Raw genomic sequence first — 18,362 nt, 5'->3', positions numbered from 1 at the left:
CAAAGTGAGGACTTCCCTAACTCAATTTATGAATTTGGCTCAGTTTTGATTAATCATGAATTTTTACAATGTATCATTTTAACTCAAAGCTCAAACAAGGCCATGCTTTAATTTGGTAACATTTAAACTTTGTATCAAACCTCTTTAGTCAACCACATTTCACAAATATTTAATCATTTAGTATAAGATACAAATCAAGCTTATAGTTTTGAGACTATTATGTGGGAAAAAGTTCAGTGTTTGAGTTAGATCTATAAGTCAGTAGTAGAAATATGATTTGGTAGAGGAAATTTTAACTTAATGAAATCCTTTTGGTTGATTTCTGTTCCTTATTCCCTATCACCTATTTTTAATTTCCTATTCTCTCACATTCAGACTCCCAAGTTTATGTTAAGTGGGGCTTATGGATAAAAGTAGGAAAAATAATAAGAAATGATTAGTGTGGGAATTAGAGATTAATTCATTCAATATATATTTACCATCTATTATGTGTTAGGTGTTATCCTAAGGGCTCAAAAGTAAACAGAAACATATAACATTCTCTTGGACCTTATATTCTAGTAAAAGTAACACATTTGAGTAAAGACCTAAAGGAAGTGAGGGGATGACGCATACTTCTTGGCATGATTCTACAGTGTCATGGAAAATAGAAAATATACCTAAGAAAATGGATCTTAAAGTAATGGATCTGGCTGAAGGGATTATTGGCAGATTGTCAACAGTGACAAATGGTTTCTTTGAATTATAAACTGTAGACTGAATTGTGTCTTCCCAAAATTTATAGGTTGAAGCCTTAACCCCCAATGTGATTATGTTTGAAGATAGGGCCTTTAGGAGGTAATTTATTAGATGAGTTTCTAAGAGTGAGACTATAATACTACAGGGTTGGTGGCCTTACAAGAAAATCTCTCACTCTCTCAACCTCTCTCTCTCCTTCCCTCTCCCCTTCGCCCTCTCCCTCTCCATTTCCTCCTCTGCATGCACTCAGAGGAAAGGAGATTTGAGAACAAAGGTGCTATCTACGAACCAGGAAAAGGGTACCCCCCAGAAAGCAAACCTTGCCAGACCTTGATCTGGGACTTCCAGCCTCCAAAACTGTGAGAAAATAAATTTCTGTTGTTTAAGCTAAGCAGTCTATGGTATTTTGTTATGGCAGCCCAAGCAGACTCAGACACTGTATTATAAGGCATGGATATAGAGATGTAGACTAAACAATGAATTATTCAATTTTTTTTCAAACAGAATTTAAAGAAAATGTAAAAGAACCAGGAGTTTGGGGGTTCAAAATAAAGATATTTCTCATACACTAATCTCTGGGTGAAGATACAACCAAGGATATGACTCTGAAGGCTTTGTTAAGACTTTAGGATGGTTTCACATAGAACTTCATAAATTCATTCAGGCAGACAGAAGGTCTTTTAAGAATACTGAGGATGTGCCTCACAGAGTCTCTATGTTAAGCAATGAAACTTCTAAGAATTATAGTGAGTATAGTGTAGCACAGCTGCACAAGAAACCCAAGGTAGAGAAGGACTCATCTCAAGGAGATTTGTGGGAACGGCTTTTGTCTGATGTGGTGGATTACAAATTGATGAATACTAAAGCTCACAAAATCTATAAAGGAATTACATATTAGCTTGGATTGAAAAGTTTAGGAGCAGTACAAAATGAAAAGAGGCATTTGGACTCCTCAACTTCTATATGTAGGAGCCGATTAAGAAAACTACACAGCTAATATCAAAGGGCAAGGAGAAATGACTTAGAAGAAAGAAGATTCCAGGAGATTCAGTCAAGACGTGTGGGGAATCAGTCCTAGAGAACATCACTGGGCTATAATTAAGGAAATGACACAGGTACCTCACTGAATTTCAGAAATGCTATGGATCCATGTTTGCTGAGTGCCGCTCTTTTCCCTTTTTTTTGAATGGAAGTCTCTATTACAACTATACTGTGCCTATTCAACCACATTTATTGGGTGTTTTGGGGGTAGCTAATAGGTCTTCGGACTGACCAAAAAAAAATAATAATAATGTGCCAAGGAATTGATCCTGAGGTGTTTTTTCTACTCCTCGATCTAGTTTAATTGATAAGATCAAGCCTGAGCCTGATGCTAAAATAAAATGAAGTTTTGGGTGGGTCTTTGGAGACAATGAATGTATTTTTCACTTAAGAAGAATATACATACATTGTAGCCAGGGTTCACATTGTGGAACTTTAAAAAAAAAGTGTGCAAATTAGTTGATATTCTCCTACCTTTAAGAGGTTCTGTCTCTATCCCTTCCCCTTGAATAGAGGCAGGTTTGTACTGACCAATAAACTATTTCCAAGGCTAAGTCACAAAGGACCCATGCAGCTTCTTCCTGGATCATCTGGTGTACTCACTCTCCAGATACTTCTTTTTGAGACACCCCCTCCTGGAAACCAGCCACCACACTGCCGGGAGCCCACGCCGTATGGAGAGCCCACATGGAGGGGCTCTGGTTGAAAATCCAAGCTGAACTCTGCTTAAATCTTCAGAACCCGGCATAAATCTTCATTGCCCCCAGCTATTCAATCCTCCTGGCTAAGATTCAAGACATTGAAAAACAGAAAGAAGTCACCTCAATTTTGCCTGACAGAATTTCTGACCCAGAGAATATGTAGTTGTTATTGTTTTACATCTCCAAACTGTGGATTACTGAACATATCAAATACGTTGAACAATACTACATGATCTTGCTTAATATTTTTAGACATATAAATGTATTTATTGAAAATCACCTGGGTGCTATCAGTGGTATATTATATATCTTGCCAATGCTATAAACAGTACGTATTTAAAAAATATAAATCTATATTCTATAGCTTAGTATTGGGCCAAACTGGAATGCAAAAGGATTGAGTATAGCTGTTAAATAATAAGAAGAACTTAATTTTGAACATTAGATCAGGTCACTGAATTATACAGCACCCAACCCATTAATCTATATCCCACTGTTTTGAAAACAAGGTGTCTATGCAGATATATCCATAGTAATCCCTTATGGAAATCAGAGGATTTGGTGAAGATGTGCCCACCAGAGGTGGCAGGAGGGCTGACCAGGAGGGAGGAGGGCTGGGGGAGTCAAGGGAGGCGGCATCACCAGGCAGCTGTCCAGCTAGCTATGAGACAGGTGGATAGGCCCAAGCGGTCCTGACTTTGGTCTCTTGCCATACGCTGTACGGTTTTTGGAGACTCCTAAGTTTTGTACTACCAGTGGTACTGCAGGTAACTTTGGTAGAAATAGGCTGTGGAGCTGTGTAGGCCCCCATAGGTATAAGAGGATAGGCCTTGGATCACAACATGGAACACACATGGGTTGCTGTGAGTAAGGTTGGTATGAGGCTGTGCGAATGGGTAGAGTAGAAGGGTTTGGTGCATTCACCGAGGACAGCAAACCACTCCTCTCCTCTCCATGGACAGTAAAATAAAAGGATCATGTTTTTAGCAAGTGAATAAAATATTAGAAATGATTATTGAGCAAGGAACTCAATATATCTTAGACAAAAAGCTTAAGGCATTAGATTGTCAGTTGATCTTTCTTCAAAGGTAATGACATGAGAAATAAGGAGATAATATGAGGGCAAGCTAGCTGTGATGAAATATCAAACTCTGAAATACTAGACAGTGAATGATTTGGTACACTTTTACTACTTTTAATGAAGTCTTAGAAAAGAGAAGTAATTCAACAAAGTGTTTTTTCACTTAAAGGAAACTTCCAACTTCAGCAATCAACTCCCCATTAAAATACAATTTGTTATTCTTATTCCTGGAAACTGAACGATGCTTCTGTTTAATCTCAGTTTTCAGAGTTTAACAGTATTGGATTGTTTTTCCTTCTCTATTGTGCACTAAACCAGGATTGAATATTACTTCTCTGTGGTCACACATGGATGGAAAATGAACACAACCATACAGTAGACAGAAGCCCAATGCTTCTTACATATTTGATAATTATGTACCAATTTTCTTTCTCAACTATATTTGCTTCTTCAGAAACAATCTTCAAAGAAGACCTTTCATTATTCAGCCTTCATTACACCCAAAATCTTCCATGCTTGTTCATAATACTATTACCAAATATTTATAGAGCCTTTGATACATTCCAGAAGAAGACTAACTGAATTACAAGTAATATTTTATTTGTGTCTGCCTAATAATTATCTTAAATGAGTAATATTATTGTCTTTATTTTAATAGATGAGGAGAGTGATCACAGAGAGGTTAAACAATTTTCCCAAGTATTTAAAGCAGAAAATTGATCTCCAGTGCATACCCTCTTAACTACTACCCTACAGAGTTCACAGTTACCTCTGCTTGTGTATGCATCTTCCTACATTATAGATTCATACAACATTGGTCATATGTGCATGAAGTGTGACAACTTACATGCCACTGAAAGTTTTTATTTATTCAAATCATTCAGCCAGAATAAAGACCTAAGTCCAGTGTTACATACATAATCAAAATTATTAGAACCCATGAATGAATCGTTTCAATGATGGTAGAGAAATTTTAGGAAAAAGGACAAGAGTATATTTCTATTATATCTATTTCATATTAGAATTTTTTCTCTTCTGTGTTAGCTGCAAACTTTGCTCTCATAAAATAACATTTCCTGGAGAAGGAGAGTGGATTCCATGTATGTGTCTGAAATAAGTTTTGAAGGGATTACAAAATAAATAGAAAATGGCAGAAGAACATGTACAATGGTTTCCATACTATGCCACTCAGAGCACCTGGGCTCCTTGAATGTGAGGCCAGGGCTGCAACAAGAGAGCTAGCAGGCCTCTGGGTAGGCTGAGAAGGACTCTGAGTTGCCCCTACACTTTCAAACACCATACTTCTCTTTCACCTACTTTATAGTTTCAGGGGATGTGGCCAGGGAAGAAAGAGTTGAGAGTATGAAGGTATAAGTCCACTACCTATTCTGAAAGCAGAATAGCTAGCAGGTCCAGGATTGCAATTTATAAAAGTATAGAGCATCCCTTAATCTGCAAAGATACTCTCCACACACAGACTCATTTAGGAGATTCTGAGAAGAGATAGAAAATAACCAGGATACAATTTGACAAGAGATCAGGGACTCTGGGAACGTGTGCCTATTCTTAAATGGGGGTCCTCTAGGGAAAAGCTCCCAGTACCAAACAGACCCCTCATTCTGGAAAGGAATAAAAGTGATTAAATGACCCCTGGTCTCACCCTTCACTGAAAAACTTAGTTTTTAGCATCTGACAATTTCTCAGGGTCCAAGTCCGCAACTGAATTATCTTTCAGAAAGCTAAGCAATGAAAGGCTTGTACATTTTCCAGAAATTATTTTTAAAAATGTAATTGTAGAAGCAGTGTCTCCCTGAACAGCAAAATTAGGGAAGTAAAAAAAAAGAATAAATTAAAAAAAATTGTAGTCCTGGTGACAGAAAAAAAAAGAAAAATACTTCCTCTTTCTTATCAGCAGTGAGGTCAAATTGTCCACAAAATGATTTTATTATACCCACTGCCAGTCTTACACTGCTTTCTCAGTTCACTCAGATGAAAATGCACATTTAAGGTCTTTTCCAAAGTCATTTAAAGGAAAACCTGAAGGGTAATGTTAAACTAATTTGTCATATTTGAAGATGAGCAGTTTAATGATGCTCCTAAATGCTTTTGATTCTTTTTTGAGAGGTAAGTGGGTGTTAAATTATACATAGAAGTTGCTTCTCATAAAAGGAATATTGTATAAAAATCTTTTTAAAAGTTGGATACATTCTCATAATCAAATTTCATAAAAGAAAAATCTGACAAAGAATGATTTAAAATTTCTAATTGTTGGAAAGAATAATATTTTATCAATTAATTTTTACCAGGCACAAAATCCAAAGAAATATTTGAGATAATCTGGGGGAAAGTAATTTCACTCATTTGAGAGAAAAGCAATTTTTATATTTTATAAAATGATTACATAGAAATGCCAGTTATAAAGAAAGTTGGGTATTTTTTACACAAATTTTCAGGTAGCTAAAGGGAAAAATGAAATTTTAAGGCTAATCATCCTTGGGATTGACAGGATTTGGGAAGAAAATTGGACATATTTTCAAGCCAAATATTGTTCACAAGGATTATGGTGAAAATCCTAAATGTCTCAGAATTTGAAACTCAGTTTTCTCCTTTAATCACATTTATTTCTAAACTTCTAAGCTGAAAACAATCTAAACTAATAAGCACTAAATTTACAAGGGCCATTTTCTGAAATAATTTTCTATTTAATAAAGTGAGGTCGCTTCTCCAGGTTTTGCTTGGAGGTTGGGATTTTAATGGGCCAGTAAATTACCGGAATTAATGAAACAATAAATATGTGTTTTATGAAGTGCAATAGCAGGGATCAGCTCTTTATCCTATTTTACCTGTTTGGTACAAATTCTAATTAATTTCTACTTAATTTCTACATTTCTACTTAATAGGTAATTATTTTGTGCCACAACTTGAGGTTTAAGAGACAAATAAGGTAGAATGCCTTTTAATAAGTGGTTTGCATTATCAATGGAGTAAATTGATTAAAGAAAAAAAGGCTCGTCCCTCTGTTATTATTAAAATAGGGATTTGAGGAGAAAAATATTCTGTAATGTATTCAAAGGAGGGTGCTAGGTGCCTTATCTCTGTTATTGCTAACTGCACAAAAATTCTGACTAGATTATATGAGTAGATGAGATTAGATTAGATTTTGTAATTGAGAAAAGTGATTATATTAGAGAGATTAAGTAACTTGCTTAAAATCACACAATTTTGACAGAATAAACTCTGACTTGAATCAAGGTGGATCCCATCCCACTCATGCTGCCATGCTGTGATCAAATCCCTGTGAACCTGGCTTCAGAAGCAGATAAACCTGAACCCCTCAGGGGATTTAGGGGCAGGGCCTTCCAACTGTCAGACTTGATGGTTGGCTGCAATTTGTAATACTATACCTGGCTTAAGTTTAAATTTAAAAAAAAAGAAAAAAAAGAAATGTGGGAATAAGATAACCACAGAGCTTTATTGTCTCAATAGTCTGATGAATGCTAAAGAAATATGAGTTTGATTTTTTGTACATGTGTGGCAAAGACAAAAATTTCATAAGAACATATGTAAGGATGTTTTTTTTTTTTTTTTTTTTTTCTTTTTGCGGTATGCGGGCCTCTCACTGTTGTGGCCTCTCCCGTTGCGGAGCACAGGCTCCGGACGCGCAGGCCCAGCGGCCATGGCTCACGGGCCCAGCCGCTCCGCGGCATATGGGATCCTCCCAGACCGGGGCACGAACCCGTATCCCCTGCATCGGCAGGCGGACTCTCAACCACTGCGCCACCAGGGAGGCCCGTAAGGATGTTTTTTAATGCAGACTGCTTTAAGGAGGAATGAGCTTTGTTTCTCTGAGTTGATCTGAACATCACACCTTCATATTGGCATGACTGACTTAATAAAAGAATGACATAAAGCTTATTTTTAACATTGTCTTTATAAATTAAAAATCAGTACAAATTTAGGTTGTCATGATGTATCATGACTAAGAACTTAGGCTTTGTAGTCAGACAAACCAGAGTTCAAATCTCAGTTCTTAAATGATTAGTAATCATTAGCAATTAACTTCCTTGTACCTGTTTTCTCATTTGTATAATTGGGGAATTATTAGCCATTCTATAGTGGGGCTTTTTGTGCAGAGTTAATGATATATAAAGATCTTAGTCCATGCTTGAAGGATGTATTAATAAATTATTGTTATTGTTATTTTGTTATTATTACCACTGTTTTTTTTTAGTTACTATTATTGTTGTCATAAATATTCTAATACATGTAGTATTGTTGTATAGATCAGTCTTAATTATGAACCTGGGTAAAATAAAAAGACAGTTTATTCTGAAAACCTATAAAAGAGCATAGGAGTTAAATGGGGTTGAAAATCCACTTAAACATTAAAACTTTTTAATTGTGATTTATTATATATTGTCATATATTATTCAGAAAATATTAATATGAACAATTTAAATCTATTGAATTATAAAGTTAAAGCCAGCTACCTATTTTAGGCATAATTAAGGCAGAATATTAAGCATGTTGGCAGAATTTGTGAGGGACTCCTAGAAATATATATATATATATATATATATTTGGAGGGGAAGCTTTATGGTGCTGGTATTTTTTTAAGATCACCATTTTCATTCCTAGAAGGAAGTTTTCTACTTTTTAGAAGTAGAAATAATTTTGGAAATATATTTATTTTAGAAATAGAAAAGCTGTATAAAACAATTTGAATTTTTTTCTTTTCATCAGAATTTAAGGATTACAGAGGGATAAAATGGATAGAAATTAACATTTAATTCAATTTGACCTTTTGTTTATTTAATATGATTTGATCCTTATACCTTCATGGTATTTTTAATGTTTGCTTAAACCAAACCCTTGTAATATAAGAAAAACAAAGGCTTCCTCAATTGTCTGGTGATAGATTCAAGAATTTAAAAGGCTAAAAAGCCAGAAAAATAAATAAATAAAAGGACTGAGATACTAGGGTTGGGAAGGAGAAACTAAAGGCCATACTACAGATGAAACCATAGTATATGAGTGAAGAGGTAAAATGACCAGATTGAAGATTCTAGTCAGACTTTTGAGTTTAAGATCCTGGAAGAAGCTCCAATTTATATGTAAAGCAGAGCCTGTAAACAAAGTCACAGGGATAATGGAAATGGAGATCTGTGGATTCAGGTACACGGAACAACTTTGGAATCATAGTTGATCAATACTAATCTGGACATTCTGTTGTTAATGACAGAAAATGAGGATGAAAGAAAGATAATGGGTAAGTTACCAAGACATTGACAAAGATGGAAGTGTCTTGGATATTGGTATATGGTTACAATGAGAAGGAAGAGTGTCATAAATGCCAGACAGAGTTATCAAAAAAGCCATTTAGTTAACAAAACAAAATATGATAATCTATAAGTAATTGTTTGACTCAAAGAGATATTTGGCCACCTCATCTTGCCTCATTAATGGAAGGAATGAGAAAGGTGAATTTCCTTCATGGGAGCTGCTGGACGGCTGGGAAGTTCAGTCGGTTGTGCGGTGTGCAAAAATTCATGTCCGTCAACAACCTCAGAATGTGACTTTATTTGGAAACAAGATCTTTAAAGACGTAATTAGTTCAATTAAAATGAAATCATCCTGGATTAGAGTAGGCCCCAAATCCAAGGATTGGTGTCCTCAGAAGAACTAGAAGGGACACACAGAAACATAGAGAAGAGAGCACCATGTGAAAACAGAGGCAGAGATCGGAGTGATGCTTCTACAAGCCTAGGAACAACAAAGATTGTTGGCAACCACCAGAAAGAGGCATGGAACAAATCCTCCTGCAGAGCCTCCAGGAGAACCCTGTTAACATCTTGATTTCGGACACCTGGGCCCGTGAGAGAATAAAGTTCTGTTCATTTAAGCCATTCAGTTCATAATAATTTGTTGTGGCAACCTTCAGGGACTAGTACAGAGAGAAACTAGATTTCCAGCTATTTCAAGAAAAGATGAATTCATGGAAAAGTTAAGGATAGGCATCATAGCTAACACAGACACGGACAGTGACAGACTTGGCCTTAAAAGGGAGGAACTGATTTCTCTGAGTGTCATGACAAGAGGAAGTGATGTTGGACTTCCCCGGTGGCTCAGTGGTTAAGAATCCATCTGCCAATGCAGGGAACACGGGTTCGAGCCCTGGTCCGGGAAGATCCCACATGCCACGCAGCAGCTAAGCCCGTGCGACACAACTACTGAGCCTGCGCTCTAGAGCCGGAGGAGAGCTGAAGATTTGAAAGCACGGAGACCTAGGGAAAAAGTTCGGTTTGTGGGAGGAGCGTAAAGAAGGCCAACGAGGCAAGAGTAAGCAGCACAGCAGAGAGGTGGGCCAGTCAGGCTGCAGCCATATCATGTAGGTTCTCTAAAGCAGAAGTCTGGAGCATAGGTTTTATTCTAAAAGTTTGGCAGGCAAAAAATAGAGGATCTTATGTAGGGGAATGCATGATTGATTTATGGCTTAAAAGATTAATCTGGCTGCTCTGTAGAGAAGAAATTGTAAGGGAACAAGCAGGATCAGTTACATAATTTGCAATGTACAATGCAAAATGAAAATCAGGATCTCTTGCTCAAAAACAAGTAAGAATTTCAAGCAAGTGACAGCAGAGCATTAAACCAAGAGTGGGGCCCTTCTGTGTTGGGGGTCCTGTGTGATTAAACAGATTCCACTTTCATGAAGCCAGCTCTGGGTTCTCTCTCTCTCATTTTTTTTTTTTTCTTTTTCTTTCTCTACGTCTCCCATACCTTCTCTGATGGCTGGTCTACCCTACGTACTCATAGTTTCTACTGCTCATAATTAGGTTTGCCATGAGTGCAAATTCAAGTCTGATTTTATATTGTTTCAACTTGAGAAGTCACAAGCATCAACTTACAGTATAACCTCATTTTTCTTCTGAAATTCCCAAAGGGAAAATACAGTACACTCCTCATCCTCTAACAGATAGTTCTATCATGGACTGATCCTCCCCTGTCAAGGGTAAGTAGGAGTATCATACAAGACAAAAATGACCACCTAGACCTGCCTTTTGACAAGAAGTTCCTTCTCTGGGGGAAGTTTTAATTTAAGATGTAGCTGCAATAGGAGTTCCAAAATATATCTTGACCCACTTCTGTTTTCCAGAGAAAAGTACACATTTTAATGCAGTAAACCTAAGGGTTTGACTTCCTCTTCAAACAGTTCATTGTCATTTCTAATCTGAAGTAAATAATTATTCTGGAAATATTTTTGTTTCCATGATATATGGTCAAAAAAGAAGACTAAATATTTGCAAGAAAGAATGAGATAATTTTTGTTTCTGTGATATTTATCATTGTTGAGTGATATTGATGCATTTACTTTAAAATTGCTTGTATGCAGTTGATGACACAAAGCAATCAATAATTACTAGCTGCCATATACTGAGAAAATTAACATCTAAAACTAATTGCTATCAAACAGTAAACTGTCTCTGTATATCATACAGTAGTATTATTACATCTTATTTTTGAACTGGAATGTGAATCGTGAACTGTAAATGTGCAAAATGAGATGTCTGTGGACACCCTTCCTTCTTCACCCTGTGCACCCTGACATCACTTGCTCACCCCTTAATTGAGTGACAGTCAACAGACTTGTGTCACTTCCCATACCTCAGATATGAACCAAGCTCAAGGAATTTCATTTCAGCATATTCTGATTCCCCTAAGGCCAGGTTGATAATGAAGATCCTATATAAATTTGAGAAAGGAGTTCACCACGTTAGCCACATGTATAAAATGGCATGGCAGCTATTCCAAATGGAAGAGTGCAGTCATAGTTTTTTGATTGTATAGAGCTCTAGCAGTTTTTAAAATGTAGTTTTCTCATGGGAAACAAGTTAGATATTTTTGAACATGACAAAATGATACATTTTTAAAAGCTATTTTTATTGTCCAATTTTGTGTTTGATTTTATATGCTAATTTATAATTTCTATACTTATTCTAAATATTTATTTAATATAACCCAATCCATGAAAATTAGAATTTCTATGCCAATGCATTGAGATTTCATATAAATCATTAAAACTTCTGTTCACATCACAGGACTTTTTTTTTTTTTTTTTTTTTTTTTTGTCTGTGACCTTAAGTCACATGCTGAGCCCATTATTGGTCACACAAATTAAGTCTCTAAAACTTAAAAAATGATGTCTGTGTCCTAGTGCAAGCCACATTGTTACCTAATTCCTTTAGTTTTTACTCAGAGAAGTCTGAACTCCTGCTAAGATTTTTGCTATTTCTTTTGCCCGCTTCATTTGCATTTCTTCCATTCTGTTAAAACATTTGTGCCTTTCCTTATGTCTATCAAGATTTACTAATGTCATTTGGTAGTTATTTTCATGCCACTCTTGAAATTTCTTGATTCCATCCCCTCATTTGAGGGCACACAATTCTACAATTTGTTGTTGTTTTTTGCTTTTGGTTGAGTTTTGTTGTTGTTGTTTTGTTTTTCTATTTCTACCACATTCTACCTACATAGTAGGGCCACAACTCATATAGCTATTAAAATGAAATCAGGCTGAATTATTTTTACTTCACATGGTTTTGTCTGTTTCTGTTGTCATAATATTCATCATGCTATTCATTGTCCTTCTCTGCCTGACCTTCTCTGTCCTGATGCCTCCAGCCAAAACCGGATTCTTCACAGACTTCCATATCTCAGTAAATGCCGGCTTCTTCCTTCCATGTGCCTAAGTCCAAAAGCTTAGACGTTTGGCTTAACTCTTTCTCTCATGTTTCCTCTCACATCGCCAACCTATTAGTAAGTTTCTTTAGATTATGCTTTCAAAATACATCCAGAATCTATTTCTTACCACCTCCACTACTAACCATCTCGTCCAAGCCACTGAATTTTCTTTCTGGCAGGCTCTGCTGCTGCTTTACGCCTCCATCATCACCACCACCCGATGATCCAGAATAGAAATGTTCTAAAAGCGCCAAACATGAAACAGATCACATCACTCCTTTGACAAAACCTTCCACTGGTTTCCCATCTCACTCAGACTTAAAGTGCTTACAATGGCTTCCAAAGCTCGTGCCGATCTGGCTATCAGCTGCCTCTCTGATTCTCTCTTTCTATTTGCCCTTCGGTTCATTCCACTCCAGCCACAAGTCCTTCTTGCTATTTCTCCAACTTGTCAAGCTCATGTCTGCATTAATCCTTTGCCATTTCTGTTCCCTCTGTCTGGGCAGGTCTCTCTCTAGATATCTTCATAGCTCAACTTCCCACTTACTTCAGACATAGTTGAAGTCTCTTATTAGAGAGCATTTCCATAATCACCTGAATGATATAGCTCTGCTCTGCCTTCCCCTTTATTAATCCCTTCACTTAGTTACCCAGCTTTATTTTTCTCTATAAAATGTATTTACTTTCTGAGAAATTCTATATGTGCTTTAAAAAAAATGTTTAAGGTTTGTTTCCTCCACATGAGAATGTTAGGTCCATGAGGGTAGGGGCATTTTATTTACTGCTGCTTCCCCTACGCCTCAAAAGCTGTCTGGTACATAGTTGACAGTCATATTCATTGAATGAATGAATGACTTCTTAAAGATGATGTTCCAACCAACTAAATGATTCAAAAATTTCTGTGCAGTTTCATATAGCTGATGCCAATTAAATAGTTCTACTGACTTATCCCCTAGAACACTGAGCTCCCTAGCACTGCAACTTGTCCACCTCCCCAGCTACTTGAGCAGTTCCTCAGGAATGTTGTTATGTTTAATAACTGCGGTATATTTTAGGAGTAGAACACTGTTACTCCTCCAGAGTCACATTCATCTTTTTTTTTTTTTTTTTTTGCGGTATGCGAGTCTCTCACTGTTGTGGCCTCTCCCGTTGCAGAGCGCAGGCTCCGGACGCGCAGGCTCAGCGGCCATGGCTCACGGGTCCAGCCTCTCTGTGGCATGTGGGATCTTCCCGGATCGGGGCATGAACCCGTGTCCCCCTCATTGGCAGGCGGACTCTCAACGACTGCGCCACCAGGGAAGCCCTAGAGTCAGATTCATCTTTAAAATGAGCACAGCTGTATCTGTCTCCCAAGGTTGTTGTGTGTTTCAAATGAGATGACACAGGCAAACCTCAAATTCCATAAAAATCAAAGTCATAATTGTTTTGTACAGTACTTTTTTATAAAGCAATACAAAACAATAACAATAACAAATCGAATGCAATGATACGCATTTTATTATACACAATGACATTCAGTATCTAACAGAGGAATTTTCTTAACTATTCCTCTACCTTCTTTATTTCTCATAAACTGAAAATAATACCCAAAGACTTGATTGGACTCAAATTAAATATTTTTTGACAATAATACCCTACCTGATGTTGTGTACCATATTTTGTACCACAAGAGGAAGTGCGTAACTCCTGCCTGTGTTACCATTGGCGATGCTAAGATTTATTACAGAAGATCTGTTGACAGCCAGATCTTCCCATTGTTCTGTGAAAAAAGAACAATGGTTAGAAAAAGGTGAAAAGAGTTTTCCTCCTTTAATTTTTTGACTTTTAACTGATTGAACAATTATCACAATTTGCTTTTGATCCACTGCTGAGCCACAACAAGGGGAAAAAAAGAAAACAACATTTATGATTCTCTCAAGTATAATCATTATGCAAATAGCTACTTATACTAACTTAAAAGCCTTTGCAAATATTAAAAGATTTACAATTGAATTTTTGATAAAACATTTTCTTAATAAAATAAGATGCAGGAAATTATGTAAGAGAGTCATATATTTCAAAATGTTAAAAATTGTATTTCTGAAGGCAATGGTTTTTCATCAAAAGTTACGATTGTGTGTATAATTTAATGCACATTGTTTTGTCTCCTTCAATCACATAATAAATTCAAATTATGTACACAATCAGTCATACATACATTTTTACTTATTTTTAATATATAACTGATAATTCAAAGTAGATATCCTTAGTTTTGTTTCTTTGTCTCACTCATCAACATATAAATATAATAACCTCTGAAAATGTAAGTCAAATTTTAACAAAAGATCTGGCGGATTAATAATTTGACTGAGGAAAAGAAAATTTTAACATTAAGTACTATCTGCCTAATAATAAACATAAACAGAATATCTCAAGAAAATATAATTGTATCACCTAATATACACCTACACTTCAATGATTTTATTTCCAATTTCCATCTTAATAAAGCATTAATTAAAAAATCAGGATTCAGAGAATGCGCATAGAGGAATAATCTTTTGGCTTAGTAATGATTCAATGAGTATTCTGTTTGAATATATTTATCATTGACTGCCAATTACTTTACAGAAAGGGTCAAACATTTTTATTCCTGCAAATACAAAATAATCTTAGCTACATCTGCTATTATCTCCCGTTAAGGATTTGATTGAATAGTCAACATTCAATTTGGAATTAGTCTTATCATGAAGTTGTATTAAAGAAATGATATATCTGTTACTAATTTCAACAGAGTCTGAGTGCCTTTTCTTCCCACACTCTACATCCCATCTCCACACTCTTACGTATACAAATACTAAACAAACGTTAGAAAAAATTATCTATCCTTCTAAGAAATAAAAAAATTACAAATTAATCAAAATTTGAGGTACCATTTAAACCTACTAAATTAACAATTTAAAAGAATTCTTGTGAAGTTGCACTAAGACAAAAACTCCTATGCTGCTACTAGTATTATAAATTATGTACAGGTATTTGGCCAAAGATTTTAAAGAATACATAGTTCTTCTTATGTTTGATCTAGTTATTTCAATCAAAAGAATTTTTATTAAGGAAATACAAAAATGTATATGTTAAAGATATTGATTATAGTGACATTTATATAGCACACAAGTGGAAATTAAATTTCCAGTACTAGGCATATGGTCAGAAAATATTTTGTTATTCCAGACCAACTATGAAATGAATGATTTGGAAAACTTTATATATATATAAATACTATTTTATATTATATACTGAAAAAAGAACAAAAGTGACAACATCCCTTGATTAAATTCTTGTACATTGTATATATGCATTTGATATGGACAAAAGATAATACATGAATTGAAAGAGATATAATAGAGTAAATTTTTGGATTTTGTTCCCATAATAAATAGTTTTTTAAAAGGAAGGAAAAACTATTTGCCAAAGCAAAGTCCATTTACTTCTTTGATGGTCAAAATTACTTCTCCACTACATTTGTTTTGTGACCACACATGTCACCATCTTGTAAAATATTCCTGTATCTCCCAGAGTTGCAATAGCTGGATCAGAAAGCCAAAATTGAGTACACTTATGAAAATGAATCTATATGAAAACTATAAGACATAAAACACCAAAATCTATATTTTCACAGCACTTTAATACTCTCTAATAGGCTTATAAAAATACAAAATAAAATAAATTATAAAAATTTATTCGCTGGGTAATAAGTAGGCTTTGACACTATACAGTGCTATCCCCTATTCAGAGAAAGGGAGACGCTGGCATGAGCATGAAACTGTGGACTCCTTCCTTTTATAAGTATGGTTCCGTGAGGATCTAATATATCATGTCTAAAAATTCCACAAAGATTGTTTTAAGAACATTATTTTAAAAACATGTTTACTTTCTATCTATCTATTACTGTCTATTTTATGGTAATATTTTTTAGGTATTTTCAATTAAAATATCATAGAATTATATAACATGCTGATAATTTCATTTCCAAAATGGAACCTTTATTTTTTAGTACACTTACTACCCCAATTGCTCTCTCTTTTACACATCTGGAATATCAGCACTCTCTTCATACCGCTTACCTAACTTTGTGTTAACAACCATAAGTATAAGTTAATAGAAACAGGCTTGAGTTAAAACTTTATATTCTATTTTATAATCTGTCACTGAATCAGTAAGTGTTCCAATTCTGGTAAAGAAATGTTTGCAAATTAATGTTGTTGTTCAAACAATGGGCTTTACTTGGCTGACGGCCATTATCAACACAGTTTTCTCTACTTGTCATTTAGCCAGATTTCCAACAAAGAATATTTTAGTCATTGGTGATATGAGGCTAGCCAAATGGAATTAGACCTAAAAAACTTAGTGTGTGGCAATACAGTCTAATGATTTTATGGCTACACCCTTCATGTGAGTAGATCCAGGTCTATTTACTACATTTTTTTGTTCTGTTCTCCTGCCTGCCCCTTTCACAGCCCCAGTCTGGTCTTTCAACTGTGAACATATTGATTTTAGGTGACAAGAAATGTTTAACCTGTGCCTTAAAACTGACATATAATGTATGATCCAAACCAAGATGCTTTTGAAAGTGAAAGGCAGAGTTATTAATAATTACCTGAGGACAACTGGTCTGAACTGGAGTGGACTGGCCCAGACAAATTGAGATACACATGGCTGCCCTGCCTTTGTGGTTCTTCTTCGACATGGGCTTCAAATTCTCCAGTGTAGCCCCTGATAATGTTTCAACACCAAAAAAACAAAACAAAGCCAAACAACAACAAAACACCTGCAATACTTTGAAGTACTCTGAGTCTCCAAAGTTAGATATCAATCCCACAAAAGAATGCCCAGGCTAGAATTATTGCTTATGTTGACTTTAACAGAAAAAAAGACACAAGTTGTGTTTCTTAGCTTTTCTAGTTAATTAGGTGATATAAATCTTTATAATTCAATAGGTGCTGTGCTTCACCCCAGATGGTACCAAAATACCATTAGAAACTCAATGTTGTTTTTCATCTAGTTATTCATTAAAAGAAGATAGTCATTTTATTTAAAAGACTCTTTTTAAGAGAACTACATCTGAGGTATTTGCTAGCACAGGCTTCTTGCTAAGCTTTACTTTATCTCATACAAGAAAATGAAAGGGCTTGCTAGTATTCTATAATTTAATAACCTCATTTGGATCTTTTTTTTCCTCATTCAATTTCAGAACTTAGGGAAACCAGTGGAGAAATGTGGCTAATTATAAAAGACCAAGAGTATGTGGCCTTGTTTTGAAATTGGTAAGACTGTGCCTTAGGGGAGATAAAGAGTCTTCTCTTGTCTAAGAGATAAGTGTTTAACTCTCAGTAACCTGGGAAGAGTGTAAGTTGACATGACCTAGAAAGTCACTGACATTTCAATGACTTTATGGAGTACCTTGGCAGGAGAGTCTCCCAATTGCTCTGCTATAATAGTTCTATAGAAGAATCAGAAAGCTACTTTAATTTTACAAAAAAAGTGATGGAATAAAAGACTTAAGAAGACTGGGAAGATGGGGATCCCAAAAGAAAGAAAGGTGCATTCCTAGCTCCTAAGCAAAATCTTCCAGTATTTTCTCTATGTCTGGAAGTTTTAGAGTGAGTCAAGTATTATGAGTTAAAACTTATGATGGGCAAAGAAAACTAAGCAGTATTCAAAGTCTGGAAGGGGAGGACATAGAACAGAAACTTATGACCCCAGACGCTTCATCGTGAGAAGGAGGAGGCATCTTGTCCCAGGAAGTAGTATTCTTGGAAAACATTTGCCTTAAGCTTAGCCACTATAAATAATATGATTTACAAAAACAAAACTTGACGAATTGGAAACTGGAGGTTTAAGAGAAAAAGGGTTGTCTGTCCGTTTCATATCACACCACTTAATGCTACCAAATACGTCTTTGATAATCACTAAATTTCCTAAGAGGTCATGAATAAGTGTATGTGCAAAATACAGTGGAATATGGGAACAGATTTTTCACTGTTGATATTCCCAGGTTTAACACATATATGAAACAAAATGAGAATACT

This window comes from Mesoplodon mirus (genome assembly GCF_964341445.2).
Source record: "Mesoplodon mirus genome assembly, chromosome: 11".
Classification (NCBI taxonomy): domain Eukaryota; kingdom Metazoa; phylum Chordata; class Mammalia; order Artiodactyla; family Ziphiidae; genus Mesoplodon; species Mesoplodon mirus.
Note: the sequence above shows the minus strand (reverse complement) of the source record.